General features: G+C 43.9%; 1 long non-coding RNA gene across 1 annotated transcript in view; it reads right to left on the reverse strand.

Moving 5' to 3' along the window:
- Nucleotides 1–13,943, reverse strand: part of LOC123479448 (uncharacterized) — a 77,547-nt gene extending 63,604 nt beyond the window's left edge. The window contains exon 1 of the long non-coding RNA XR_008427394.1: nucleotides 13,836–13,943. This is a non-coding gene — a long non-coding RNA (uncharacterized lncRNA). The remainder of the gene's footprint in view (nucleotides 1–13,835) is intronic.
- Between the last annotated feature and the right edge of the window lie 1,633 nt (nucleotides 13,944–15,576).

Consider the following 15,576-nt stretch of genomic DNA (forward strand, 5'->3'; position numbering starts at 1 on the left):
TTTGAGCATGGCTCCCTGGTATCACACACCCACCTGCTTTTTGAAAACATTTTACGTCCCTTCTCAGGTATCCCATGGTGCCATCTCACTCACCTCTAAACTCTGCAGTGTCCCAAGGCTCAGATTTTAGACCTCTTCTCTATCTACTCCCACTGCCTAGGTTTGGTCATCCAGTCTCTGGTTTTCAATACCATCTATGTGCTGATGTCTCCCAGATGTGTATCTCTAGGTGAGACCTTTCTCCAGACTTAACCTGTGTATCATACTTCCCGTTAAACCTTCTCATATGAATGTCTAATGGACATCTGAAACCTAATACACTTACAATTGTGTTCTTGATATACCCAAACCTGTTCTTCTCACCTGCTTCCCAGTATCAGTGAATATAACTTCAATCTTTTGATTGTGAGGTTAAAAACATTGACATCACCGTTGACATCTCCCTATTTGTCATCCCACATCCAATACATTAGCCAAAGCAAGCACCATTCCCTTACACATACAGAACATTTGACCTCTTCTCTACTCCATTGCCATTACTCGAGTGCAAACCCCCATGCTCCATCTGCACTAGGACAATGGCAAACGCTCTGGTGCTGCCTTTTGCTCCGCCCTTTCCTTTGTCTTCAGCATGGCTGTCACAGGCATGTTAAATAGGCCAACTCATTTCAGTTCTCTGCTGAAACTTTCCAGGGAACTCTCAGTTCAGTCCAGGAAACATCACAGGGCTTTGTGACCTGCCAAAACCATGCTGCCTGCCTCCCCCATGCATCTATGACTCCCCTGCTCTCAGCCCCATTCTCTCTGCTCCAGTCACACTAGTGACCTCGAGGCACCTGGACCATCACAGGCATCCTCCTGACTTCAGACCAAGCACTCACTGTTTCCCCTCTTATACTGTCCTCCAAAATCTACTCAGCTCCTTTAAGCCTTTGCCTAAATTTCACCATCATTGAGGACTTCTCTGAACATCTGATCTAGAATTTCAACCCTCTTACATTTTCCTTCTTGACTTTATCTTCTCCCAGGAATTGCTCCCTTTCCAGTTGCTATACATTTTATTTATTCATCTTTCTTGTTGTCTTCTAGACTCTGTTGCATGAGGGAAAGTAGTTTTGTCTGCTTTGTTTCCTGCTATATCCCCAGTGCCTACAACAACGCATGACACATAATAGGTGCACAACAAGTAATGGCTGATAATCAGTATTCTGTTTGTCATCAAAACATGGAAACTAGAGCTCTTGATTTACACCAACCCCACCTACACACACACACACACACACACACACACAATTGATTTATTGCCCACAATTGATTTATTCTTTCATCAAAGCTAGGATCCTGGGATTCATCCTTGATTCTTCCATTCCCCATGTTCCCCAGACCCAATATCAATAGGCCTGGCTACTTGACCTTCAACACACACTCCAACTTCATCTCTAGAGTCCATTCTTCCATCCTCTCACCCCACACCTTCTGCCACCGCCTCTTCGGTGGGAATCTCCCTCTTGACACTGTTTAGCTGACTCACATGGTGTCTCCTGCACTCTTGTCTACTCACTCAGCTGTTGTCACTTTGGCCTCCATCTGATCCCACCCATGTTTCTTGAGCAGCTGTCACAAGGGCCAGCATGTCTTTTCCCTGAATGCCTTTTCCTAAGTCTATGCCTGGGTACCATTTCTTCCTTCAGGTTTCAGTCTAGTCTCCTCAGGAAACCTTCCCTGAACAGTGTGACCCTTTCTAAAGTAGCTCCCACCCATCCATTCACCATTCCCCTTCACTATTTCCAGAAGATTATTTCCCTCTAAGCACATATCAAACAGCAATCACCTCACTTATTTATATGCATGTTTCTTTTTCACATATGCATTGAAACTATAGTGTCTTTAAAGTCAGGGACAGAGTAAGGAATCGTCGATCCCCAAATGCATAAATGGGTAAATGAGCTATTTTAGAATCGCTGCAGCCTCTGAAGCTGTCCAGTGCCTCTCCCTGCCCCTAGGAACAGGTGTTGTACAGAAGCAGCAATGAGGACCAAGCAAGAGCACCCTAAACATCTGGCCTCCAAGCTGAGGGAGCTTGCTTCCTGATCTTCATAGCCCATCTTTGGTCTTTCTCTGTAGTAATTGCTCTAACTGAGTTTTGTGGGAATGAGGAGCGTCCTCTTCATTAAGCAGCACTATCCCAGACAATGTTATTTGAAAGGGCTAAAGAAGCAACAAATAACTCATCCCGAAATAACCCTTACTTGGCTTCCAGCTGCTCTGAACAGCTGGGTGCTCTTTCTGAGCCAGAGAGCTTCTGTCTCTACACTAATAAGATGAGGAGAAAATCAAACACATTGAGATATGCTAAAAGGGGTCATTGTCTGTTTTATTGAATTTATTGGTGTGATATTGTTAATGAAATTATATAGGTTTCAAGTGTATAATTCTATAACACATCATCTGTATATTGTATTATATGCTCACCACCCCAAGTCAAGTACCCCTTCTATCACATTTTATCCCCCTTATCCTCTTCTACCTCTCCCCACCCCCTTTCCCTCTGGTAATAACCATATGTGGTCTATCTATGAGTGGTTGATTTTTTTTTTTTTTGCTTAATCTCTTCACCTTTTTCACCCAGTCCCCCAAGCCCTCCCCTCTGACAGCTGTCAGTCTGTTCTCTGTATCTATGAGTTTGTTTCTATTTTGGTTGTTAGTTTATTTTGCTCAATAGATTCCACATATAAGTGAAATCGTGTGATATTTATCTTCCTCTGACTGGCTTATTTCACTCAGCATAATACTCTCCAGGTCCATCTATGCTGTTGCAAGATTTCTTTCTTTTTCACAGCTGAGTAGTATTCCATTGTGTAAATGTACAGTCAACTCCCTTTATCATTATGTAGTATCCTTCTTCGTCTTTACTGTATAACCTTTGTTTTAAAGTCTATTTTGTAAGATATAAGTATTGCTGGCCCAGCCTTTTTTTCATTTTTATTTGTATGAAATATCTTCTATATCCCTTTATTTTTATTCTGTGTTTATCTTTTGTTCTGAGGTGGGTCTCTTGTAGACAGCATATATAGAGATCTTGTTTTCTTATCCATTCAGCTACCCAATGTCGTTTGATTGGAGCATTTAAGCCTAAAATGTTTCTGTTGAGAAATCAGCTGACAGTCTTATGGGAGCTATCTTGTAGGTAATTGCCTTTCTCTTGCTGCTTTTAAGATTCTCTATATGTCTTTAACCCTTTCCATTTTAATTATAATGTGTCTTGATGTGGACCTCTTTGGAGTCATCTTGTTTGGGACTCTACAATTTCTGAATCTCTGTGTTGTTTTCCTTCACCAGGTTAGGAAAGTTTTCAGTCATAATTTTTCAAATAGGTTCTCAACCCCTTGCTGACCCTTTGCTCCTTGATGCTCTGAGTAGGTGTGTTCTGCTACCTTGTCTTCCAAACCGCTGATTCGATCCTCTGCATCATCCAACCTACTGTTTATTCCTTCTAGTGTATATTTTATTTCAGATATTGTGTTATTCATTTCTGATGGGTTCTTTTTCTATGGTTTCTATATCCATGTTCATGCTATTGTAATTCTCACCAAGTTCCTTGTAGTTCTCACTAAGTTCCTTGAGCATCCTTATAACCATTCTTTTGAACTCTATGTCTGGTAAATTGCTTGCCTTCATTTTATTTAGCTCTTTTTCTGGAGATTCCTACTGTCCTTTCATTTGGGACATGTTTCTTGATCACCCCATTTTTGCTGCCTCTTTGTGTTTGTTTCTATGCATTAGGTAGATCTGCTACAACTCCCAGTCTTGGTAGGGTGATCTTGTGTAGTAGGTGTCCTGTGGGACCTACTGACAGTCTCCTTGACATCCTGAGCTGGTTGGTCCAGGAATGTCCCTTGTGTGGGTAATGTGGGACCTCCTGTTGTAACTGAGTCTTGATTGCTATTGGCCCACTCATGCATGGTACCGACCTTCAGGCTGCTCGACTGTAAAGATTAACCCTGACTGCAGTGTATAAGCGGCTCTTCAGGTATGGAACAGAATTAGCCTCAGCAGGGTCTGGTGCCTGCCAACATCTCCCTTTGGATATGCAGTTTGTGAAATTAATTGAATCCTGTTCTGATGTTTTCTGAAGCTGGCCAGTTGGTGTATTGGTTCTAAGGCCTCTTTGGAGGGACTCTGGTGCAGACCAATGTCATACTCTGTCTGTGACTGGCCCTGGGCAACATTTTTGGAGTTACAAAGCAATCCACTGTTTGTGCCTACCTCTGCTGGGCCTACCTAGGTGTGCATGGGAAGGATCAAGTTGTGCACCAACACTAATTTTTAGCAGCACCAGCCTGGGGGCAGGTCATCAAAAGTCCCAAGAAACCCTGGATTCCACCTCCACTGCCTCCACCTGCTGGCTGCCTGTTAGGCTCAGTCACTGAAAGATCCTCTGGTGGTATGGAAGTTGCATGAGGTAGGTTCCCAGTGAGTCACCAGGTAGGGGTGAGTGGTATTCACTAGATCTGTACCAACTTAAACTTAGTGCCAATGCTGGGTCTGAGGCCACTCTGCAAATACCTGATGGGTACACTAAGGCTAGCTGATACCTGCTGGGTGCTCACACACCTTTGTGGTGGAAAGGGACTCAAGGAGTCATCAGGTTGAAGCCAGAAGAGTTTATCAGGCAAAAACAGACCAAGGTTTGGCCATTTGAGGGAAGGGCTCTGCACAGGCCAGGAGTGTGAGAGAAATATTTCCCCTCTCCTTGAGCCACACTACTTAGTGTGTCCTGGATTCTGCCAGGAGCCCCATCTTAACAGGGTGGGGCTGCAGGAAGTCAAAAGAGGAGGTGCCTGTTAAGCTTGAGAAAAGGTGAAGACAGTAGTCCTCATCCCAGAGCCACACAACTCAGTCTGTCCTGGATTCTGCCCAGACCTTGACAGGGCAGACCCACCAGGAGTCAGAAGGGTGGACACACTGAGAGCCTGAAGAGTGGGGATAACAGATATCCCATGAGGGGGATATGCCAATCAGGTTCAAGGAAAAGTAGGGAGAATGGCCCTCACTCAAAAGCCACGTGACTCAGTCACTGACACTCCCTGAGTCTGCCCAGCCCTCTGTAGCTTGGCTGAGGCAGCTAACTGCTCAGCAGGGTACAAGCTCTGCAGGCTGGGGCTACAGGGAGCTCAAAGGCCAGAGCTATTGCATTTCCCCCAGGCTGCTGCTATATGGAGGGGAGCACTCCCCCCAAGAAAGATGGTGTCTGCAGTATGGGAGAGGGATTCAGCACAAAAGGACTGGTGGCTGTCCCCTCAGCTCTCTCCCCAAAATCACAATGCTGGTCTCACCTCACATAACTCTAGTGCACTCCCCCCTCCCTCCACCAGACTCCAGGATAAGTGGTTGTAAACAAGATGTTATGCATTGGCCCTTTGAGGCTGTGCCTGTGTCTCTAGCAGACTCCTATTTCTCCCTGGCAAACAGAATCCTCACTGATTTTCACAGCCAGATCTTATGTGGGCACTTCTTCCCAGCTCTGGTGCTCTGGGCCAGGAGAGCCTGGCTTGGGGTTGCGATCCCATGCTTCTCAGAGGAAATTGTTGCAACTGAGATATCCCCCCAAAATCTCAGCCAACACCTATGGGAGCAGACCAGGCTTTTCCTGTCTCTATCCTTCCTACCAGTCTCAATGTGGCTCCTTTTGTAAATCCTTGGTTATAAGACTTATCTTCAACTAGTTTTCAGTTGGTTATTCAGGTTTATTCCTCTAAATTTTAGTTGTACTTCCAGTTTGGTCCCAGGAGGAAGTGAGTGTACCTCCACCCTATCCACTGCCCTCTTGGATCCCGCAGGCCATTGTCTTTCATTCACTCATGAAGATAAATGCCCCTGGCTTTTTTCCATGCAGATCTTCAGTGAGAAGTTTTAAATTCTGCACTTAGCATTTGTCTGGGTACAAAGAGTCATCAAGTGACCCCATTATGAAATTTACAAACTAGATGTGCTGAGAAAAATGACACATGTTAAACAATCAGCAAACAATATGATGAAACATAACTAAGCACTAAGTAGTGCCATCCAGGTTCAGAGAAAACTGAGGACTAGACTAATTGAAAAAGACTCCTTGAAGGAGTTTCAAACCACATGTTGAATGGTATGCAAAGTTGAAGAAAAAGAAGGTGGTCCAAAAGAAGGAAAACATTTGCAAAGACTCAGAGTAAGAATGAACCTGGGCCTGATCAAATTTTAGAGGGAGGATTTAGAACTTAGATATGTGGCTCTGAGTCTCAAATTCACTACTTAAACAGTGAGTATTGGCACAAAACTTGGTACTTGACCTCTCTGAGCCTTTGCTTCACCTGCTAAACAAAAGTATTACCAGCAATACCCCTTTACCCACCTCAGAGAACCCTGAAGGGATCAGAGGAGGGGCTGGGTGTGGAAGGGCTGTGCACAGGAAGCACAGCAGGGAATGTGAGGCAACTGGCTAGGACTGGGCCAGCCTACAGAAGTCTTGAAAGCCAGGCTGAGCTTTAGAACATCTTGCCTTGGGAAACGAGTGAGGGCTCTTCAACTTGGATGTAATAGAATGCAGACTTGATGAAAAAAAAATTTGTCATACTGAATACAAGATGGCTGGAAAGCCAAGGCCATGTGCAAGGGAGCAACAACTGCTTCTTACTCGACAAGTAAAAGATGTTACAAAGGGCATCATACCAGGATTTTAAAAAGTGCTCTTTAAGAAAAGCCATTATGCCTTAAAGTTACACTTTTTTTTTTTTTTGACAGATCCTGCCTCAGGTTTATTTATACAAATAGCACAGGAGGACACCAGGCCCCTGCAGACACACTAGTCCTTCTGTCCTTGCATCTGCAGAGAGAGGCCTCTACTGTGGAGCGTTCATGGAAGCCTGAGCACCTCTGGGAGCCTGAGCCTCAGCTGCAGCTGTAGCTGCATTCTGGGGCTTGGTTTGGGCCTTGGCTTTGGCCTTTGTCCCGCACAACCTGAGACCCTTAGTGATGTGGGCACAAGCACGTTTTCTAAGCTTGGGGTGAGCAATGTAGGCAAGTCGACTGAGCTTGCAGCTGCCGCCCTTTGGGATCTTGGGCTTGATCTCCTTGGGCTTTATGAGGGCCTGATAGCCTCAGTGCACACACTCATGGTCTTGGCATTGTTGGTCTGCATCTTCTGCAGGCTCTTCTTATTGTGCTTCTTGGCAAAGCACATGTTCCTCTGGAATTTAAGGTCCACCTCCTTAAGAGGTTCGTATCTTTTTGATCAAGGATTCTTTGTGCCATTTTCAGGAGTGGTTGTGCGTGGTGGGGTTCCTAGACTTGGCCATATCTGCACCAAAGCCTGTGACCCCCAAAGCTCCCAGGACCAGAAGAGAAAGAGCCACGGCTTTCTTACAGCATTGTCTCTGCAAACAAGAGTACGGCAACTTTCTGTGGTAAGGCTTCGTTCCTTCCTAAATAACGCCACCTGTATTTAGAGTATGAGAAACCCACCAGTTTGTTGAGCATTTTGCTAGCCTCCAGCTAGGAAAACATGACCGCCCAGGAATGAGCCTGCAGAACAATAGAAGTTTTTTGAACACCTCAACTCTCCCTGTCTTCCTGAATATGTTTCATGAATCCTAGAGAAGACTTTGCCCTAACACAGAACACTATGTGTGGGGGGTCCCTGAAGCATGTTTCTTAGCCTCTCCACCCCCACTCCATGTGAAACATCATATGCAACCTCCTTAGTGAGAACAGTGCTGAATTTGGAACAAGTGCATCTGAGCTCAGGGCCTGGTGCTGTCCCTTACTAGATAATTGTATTCAACTAGTCATATACTCTCCCATCTTAAGTTGCCATCTGTATAAAAGGAGAGATTAGTCTACTTCAGAATATCGCAAATTTATCTAATTACCAAGATCCCCTGGGATGCGTATTTAAATATAGGATCCCAGGTAGTATGGGAAATTCTCATTCATTCAGTCTCAGGTACAGGCCTGGTGATCCCTATTTTTAACATGGACCCAAGATGAATCACAATATTTGGGACCCACCGAGTCTCTGAGACCCCCTCCAATACCAATATTCTTGGGTCCTCTGACTGGTTTGATGCAGCAGTCTTCACAAGATAAAGAAGAGAACATCCCTGTTTTTGTTGCAAAGACTTTCCTGAGCTCTTTCCTACCACTGTCTGCCTTTCAGTACATGGCTGGTGTTGGAGCTAGTTGCCTACTTATCTCCCTCTTATAGTCTGTGAGCAACATGCAAGCAGAGGACATGTCTTATTCATGTCTCTTTGTGCAGCACCTAGCACACACCTGGAGTAGGCTGATGACTAAATTTAGATCAATAGTGCCCTAAGTTCTGCAGGTTTCTGTTCTTTCTGTCCTTCTCACCTCCTCCTGTGGCCAAGCAGACACTTGAATTAAGATCATAATTGACAAGCCAGATGTCTGCGATTTCAACTTAGACATCTGTCTTGAGTCTCAAGGAACCCTTGTATCACCAAGCACAGCTCGGCCCAGAGAGACATAGCTGCCTTCTCCCCTCCCCCATCAAGCCTGGTCCAGCTGAGACCATCAGTGATGAGGGCAAGTTGAGAAAAGCAGGGGGGCTCCCAGTCTGTGGGGTTACCACTCAGCCCAGCATTCTGAGGCACATTCTGGGAAGAAAACTGGCCTCCTCCCAACAGAGAGCTGGGCTGCAGCCCTTGGCCGGGGCTTCACGCTGCAGCCCTGCTCTCGTTTTCCAGCTCAGCCTCACCCTCCTCCCCAGCTAGCGCTCCTGGTGAGAGAGGAGTATATTTAAGATTCCCGGCACGGCACGGGCTATAAGAGGCGATTCCAAGCATCTTGCTACAGAGCGAACTAATCCTACCAGGTTAATTCCCCCCTCAGTTTATTCCATCTTATTAGAGCCGGCAGGCACCCTGTGATGCTTCATTACCTGTGCCACTCCAAGTCAAGTCTCTCTTAATGAGCTGAGCAATGTGGGGAGCTCCCTGCTAAGCACCCCAGATGGATGTTGTTGTCCTAGAAAGGGAAAAGCCCTGAGTTCCCCAGACCTGTCCACGGGGCAAAGCTATAATGAAGGAGAATGGAGTTGCTGAAGGGCTAACAGTGCTCCTGTGTCTGGTGCAGGTCAGAAGGGGACAGAGGGAACTGCCCTTTCCCTCCTCACCTGCCCCCAGTCTCTCTCCCTTCACTCAACTTGACAGCGTACAGGGAACGTTTACTTTATGTCAAAGGCCCTAGGCTGAAAAGATCCCTTGCTCTGCCAACTTAATCCAACTGCCACCTCAATCATCACACCCTGTTTTCCAACAGAGACAGTGTCATTTCCTCTAAAGGTCTCATTTCGAGGGCCTTTGAAATTACCCCAGGAAAGAAGAGATCGAGTTTTGCATTGGCAAGTGGGGAAAGGGGGTGTGTGAGTGTGTGGGCTGTGCGGGCAGGTGAGGGTGAGGTGGAGGCCAAGAAGGGGGAGGCAGTTTTGCCGGCATGGCACATCTTCATCCTTCCCCACTGAGCCCTCTGTCTGTGTGAAAGAGATCTCGCTAATGAATCAAGTCCTCGCCACCTCAGTGAGTGAGTGCTCCTGCCAGAAGATAAAATACTGCAGCCGCCAACAGAGGGTGGTCGACTTGGCACAGCGGGCCAGGGTGAGGCGGCAGATTCATCAGGGGGCACAATTATTTCACCAGCATGCTATGCCTCTATTCCCAGAAACCTCAGCTGCCCAGGGCACTCTTGCTCACTCCCTCTCTCTCTTGCTTTGTCTGATCTGCATTTTGTCCCCACACCCCACACTCCCACACCCCCGCCATCTCTCTGAGCTCAGGCCCCCTGCTCTTGCTGGGTGGCATGTAATTTGTTACATTCTGTGTGCTCCTTTCATGAGCTTGTGTCTGTGCACATTTCTGCCTTTTACTACATTTCTCAACTTCTGAAGTCCAAAAGGAGGAGGAAAGAGAAAACGACTAAAGGGAGAATGCTTGCTTGTGTTTGGGGGGGCAGGGGGAGGGGCTGCCACACATCAAAGGGCCTTTGCATGTATTGCACGAAGGAAAAAACCCAGAGAGGGAGTGGACAGAAAAAGGAAAATTGCTCGCTGAACACACTATGGTTTCTAGCATAAAAGGGTCACAGACAGAATGGCCCCTGTGTGGCTTTGCTCATGGAGGCGGGGGTGGGGGAGGGGAAAGCAAGTCACTTTGCAGAAGGAAACCAAACTAAATATACTCCTGAAAAAACAAAAGCAAATGGGCTGTGGGTATCCGCAGTCAATCAAAAGATTACGGAGATTCTAAGGGGGTTTTTTTGGTTTTTTGTTTTGTTTTGTTTGTTTGTTTGTTACCAGATCAGCTAGATCCCGCTGATCTACCTGGCTTCCATACAGGTCCTCACCCTTCTCTCCTTGCCTCTTGACTACAGATGAAGATGACTGACTTGCTCACCACAAGAGGACCAGCTTCCAGTCCAGTCGTAAATTCCTCAGCGTCTCAGTGTCTCTTTCTATTAAAGGGGTACTCTGATACCATCCCCATCGATGTCAAGGAAATTGTGAAGATCATCTTTAGATGTGAAAGTACTTTGAATCATGGAATGGGGAGCACTATTCCAACAAGGGAGTGGGGCAGGTTTTCCTCCTTTTGAAAGATCAAGAGCAGGGTCCTGGTCAAGATGACAAAGTAGGTGAACACTATGCTCTCCACCCACCATGACCACATCAGAATTACAACTAAATTATAGAACAATCAACCTGAAGAACCATGTGAAAACTAGCTAAACAGGACTCCTAGTACTAAGAATATAAAGAAGAAACTATGTGGAGACTGGTAGGAGGGGCAGACAAACAAAGGGGCTGACCTCACACACACGTGTGGCAGTTGAGAATCTGGAGAGGTATCTCAGCTGCATAGATCCCCCCTGAGGAGCAAGGTATCCCAGCCCCACACCAGGCTACCCAGCCTTAAGCACCAGTGTCAGAAAGAGGAGCCCCACAACAGCTGGCTGTGAAAAGCCAAAGGGACTCTGTCCATGAGGGTAAGATGGAAGGCTGCTGGAAATCTAGACAACTACTTAAAGGCCCTGTGCATTAATTCACTGTCTGGTGGGCACTCATACCAGGGTGCTGCAGAGTCATAGTGGCTCGGGGGACACAAAAGACATGCAGATAGAAAGTGAGTTCTTCAAAACAAGGGCTGGAGGTACAGTAGGCAATGTCTCTGTGTTAAGCCCTCCTCCCACACAGCAAACAGGAAGGTGCCATCTTTCCTGTGTTAATTGCCCCTGCCCACATGGCCAGATCTGAATCTGAATTAGCATACTGAACTTCAGTTGCTCCATCCTGATGACTCCCTGAGACCCTGACCAACATAACTCATGCACCAGGGGCTATTTCAGTGACAGGCAGCTGGCCTAAGCCTGTGCTTCAGTCTTTCTTAAAATCTCTCCCTTGACTAATGTGGCTCAGTGGGTTGAGTGTCAGCCTGTAAACCAACAGGTCACCAGTTCATTTCCCAGTCAGGGCACATGCCTGGGTTGCAGGCCAGGTCCCCAGTGGGGGTCACATGAGAGGCAAACACACATTGATGTTTCTCTCCCTCTCTTTCTCCTTCCCTTTCCCTCTCTCTAACAATAAATAAATAAAATCTTTATTTTAAAAAAAGGAAAGAAAGAAAAAGAAAAATAGTATTAAAAAAAATTCTCAAAGTTCTGTGGGCCCGTGAAAAGCAGCTGGCCACACTCTGCCCTGTGCTTTTCGTTTAGTGGCCCATGGCTCAGCACTGGTGGCAGATCTGAATCCACATTAACCTGGTGAACAACACTTTCCAAGACCCTGGTGAATCCCTGAAACCCTGCCTCAAACAACTCACATAAAGCCTAAGGCTCTTTCAGCAGCTGAGCCTTGTGGGCAAATAGGAGGCAGCAGCAGGCCTTGTGGGTGCCCTGCAACTTTTGCTAAGCTGCCCCAAGCCTGGTCTAGGGGCATTTGACCTCAGTTTACAATGCAGTCTCTCCCACGTGCCTCCGGGTAAAGAGAAGGCTGCTACTAACTGCAGATCACTGTGTAGTTCCTACTGGGTGGCCCCGGGCTGGTCACAGGCAGAAGCTTACTGTAGCCTGCACAAGAACCCCTCCCAAGAGGCCCCAGAACCAACAACACAGTGACCAACTTCAGATCACAACAGCATATAACCCAATTAGTTCCACAAGTGCCACATCAGAAGAGCAGTCCAGACACCAGAGCCCATGGGGCAGATCCCTGTCCATGGGGTCAGCCCCCCCACAGAAGCTCATGTGCTGCAGTACTGGCCAGTCCTCACAGCCAGTCAGCCTAAGGGTCAATCCCACTGACATGCCAATGGCAACACAGGCTCAACTACAATAGGAGGGCACACACAACTCACCAAGGAACATTCCTAGAATACTTGGCTGAGGTGCCCAGGGTGACTGTGCCCCTAAGCCCCACAAAAAAGCTACTAAATAAGCTACTCCTGACACAACTAGGAGAGGTCTGCCTAATATATAAAACAAACACAGACAGGCAGAAAATATGTGAAGCCAAAAAAATATATACATCCTAAATAAAAGACAGGAAGGAATTGCCAGGAAAAGAACTAAATAAAATAGAAGCAGCAATCTGCCAGATACAGAGTTCAAAACACTGTTTAGAAGGATGTTCAATAAAAATTCCAATAAAAAGTAGTTAGCATAGAAAGAGACATATAAAACATAAAAAGAAACCAGTCAGAAATGACAAATACAATAACTGAAATGAAGAATATGCTAGAAGATATCAACAGCAGATTAGATAAAGCAGAGAACCAAATCAGCGATTTGGAAGACAAGGTAGCAGAACACACAATCAGAAGCAAAAAAAAAAAAAAAAAAAATTCTCCACAAATGAGGATAGTTTAAGAGAGCTTTGGTACAACATGAAGCATAACAACACCTGCATCATAGGGGTACCACACCAGACAGAGAAGAGAGTGAGCAAGGGAATGAGAAATTACTTGAAGATATAATGACTGAAAACTTGCCTAACTTAGCAGAGGAAATAGACATACAAGTGCAAGAAGCATACAGAGTCCCAAACAAGATGATTCCAAACAAGCCTACACCATATACATCATAATTAAAATGGAAAAATTAAAGACAAGAGATTTTTTTAAAGCAGCAAGAGAAAGGCAATTAGTTACCTAAAAGTGAGCTCCCATAAGACTGTTAGCTGAGTTCTCAACAGAAACATTTCAGGTCAGAAGGGATTGGCACAAAATAGTCAAAATGATGAAGAGCAAAGGCCTATAACCAAGACTATTTACCCAGCAAGGCTATCACTTAAAATTGAAAGAGAAATAAAGAGCTTCCCAGACAAGAAAAAGCTAAAGTAATTTATCACCACCAAACATGTATTACAAAAAAGTTAAAGGGACTTCATTACAAATTAAAAGAGAAAAAATACAAATATGAGTAATAAAATCACAATAAACATTGATCACTTTAAATGTAAATAGACTAAATGCCCCAATCAAAAACACAGGGTAGCTGAATGAGTAAGAAAACAAGACCCATATATATGCTGTCTACATGATAACCACTTCAGATCGAACAGTAAGTGAATGGAAAATATATATATACTATGTAAATGGAAACAAAGAAAACCTGGGTTAGCAATGCTTATATTCTATAAAATAGACTTTCAAACAAGGCTATAATAAGAGACAAAGAAGGAAAGCATATCATGAAATGATAAACAGATCAATCTGACAAGTGGACATAACCCTTGGAAACATTTAGGCACCCAACAGAGGAGCACGTAAACATATCTAGAAAATACTTACAGACACAAAGGGAAAGGTCGACAGTAACGCAGTCATAGTAGGGGACATTACCCCATTGACATCAACTGATAGATTCCCCAGAAAGAAAATCATTGAGGAAACAGTGGCCTTAAACAACAAATTAAGTCAGACGGATTTAAGTGATATTTTTAGAGCATTTCATTGCAAGGCAACAGGTGTTTGTTTCAAGTGCACATGGAACATTTTCCAGGATAGATCACATGCTAGGACACAAAACAAGCCTCATTATATATAAGAAAACTGAAATCATATCAAGCGTCTTCTTTGACCACAGTTTATGTAACTAGAAGTCAATTGCAAGAAAAAAAACTAAAAAATACACAAACACATGGAGGCTAATTAACATACTGCAAAACAATGAGTGGGTAACAATGAGATCAAAGAAGAAATCAAAAGATACATTGAGACAAATGAAAATAAAAACACAATGACCCAAAATTTATGAGACACAGCAAAAACAGTCCAAAGATGAAAATTAAGAGCAATGCAGACCTACCATAAGAAATAAGAAAAATATCAAGTAAACAATCTAACACTGTACCTAAAGGAACTAGAAGAAAAGAACAAAGCTCAAAATGAGTAAAAAAATAATGAAGAACAAGTTGGAAAGGAAAAAGTAAAACTGTCATTATTTGCAGATAACATGAGACTATATACTGAAACCCTAGAGTTCATTAAAAAGTTGTTAGAGCTAATATATAAATTCAGTAAAGTAGCAGAATACCAAATTAATATTCTGAAATCAGTTGCATTTTTATACACTAATAACAACCTATCAGAAAAAGAAAATAATCTCATTCATAATTGCATCAAAAAATAAAATAAAATACCTACGAATAAATTTAATGGAGAAAATAAAATCCCTGTACTCAGAAAATTATAAGATATTGAAGAAAAATTGAAAATGTTATAAATATGAAAGCATATGCCACGTTGATGATTAGGAAGAATTAATATTGTTAAATGTTGATATTACTCAAAACAATCTATAGATTCAATGAAATTCCTGTCAAAATACCAATGGCATTTTCTACAGAACTAGAACAAGTAATCCTAAAATTCACAGGGTGCCACCAAAGACCTCAAATAGCCATAGCAATCTTGAGAAAGAAGAACAAAGTTGGAGGTGTCACACTACCTTGTATCAAACTATACTACAAGACTGTAGAAGTCAAAGCAGCATGGCACTGGCATAAAAACAGACAAATAGATCAATGCGACAGAATAGAGAGCCCAGGAATGAACCCGTGCTTACATAGTCAATTAATCTATGACAAAAAAAAAGGAAGATTATGCAGTGAGGTAAAGACAACCACTTTGATAAATGATGTTGGGAAAACTGGATAGATACATGTAAAAAATGAAACTAGACCACCTTCTTACACCATATACAAGAGTAAACTCAAAATAGATTAATACAAATATAAAACCTGAAATCATAAAACATTTAGAAGAAAATATAAGCAGGAAGTTCTCTGACGTTGCTCTGAGTGATATTTTTTCTGAACTATATCCTTGGGCAAGGGAAACAAAGGAAAAAATAAGCAAATAAAACTACACAAACTAAAAAGTTTTTGCGCAGCAAAGGAAAATATCAACAAAATAAAAGACAACCTACTGAATAGTAGAACATATTCGCCAATGATATATTTCATGAGGGTTAAATACCCAAAATTTATAAAGAAGTCACACAACTTAACCACGCCCCCCAAAAGACAAA

This window comes from Desmodus rotundus, chromosome 7 (assembly GCF_022682495.2).
Source record: "Desmodus rotundus isolate HL8 chromosome 7, HLdesRot8A.1, whole genome shotgun sequence".
NCBI lineage: Eukaryota > Metazoa > Chordata > Mammalia > Chiroptera > Phyllostomidae > Desmodus > Desmodus rotundus.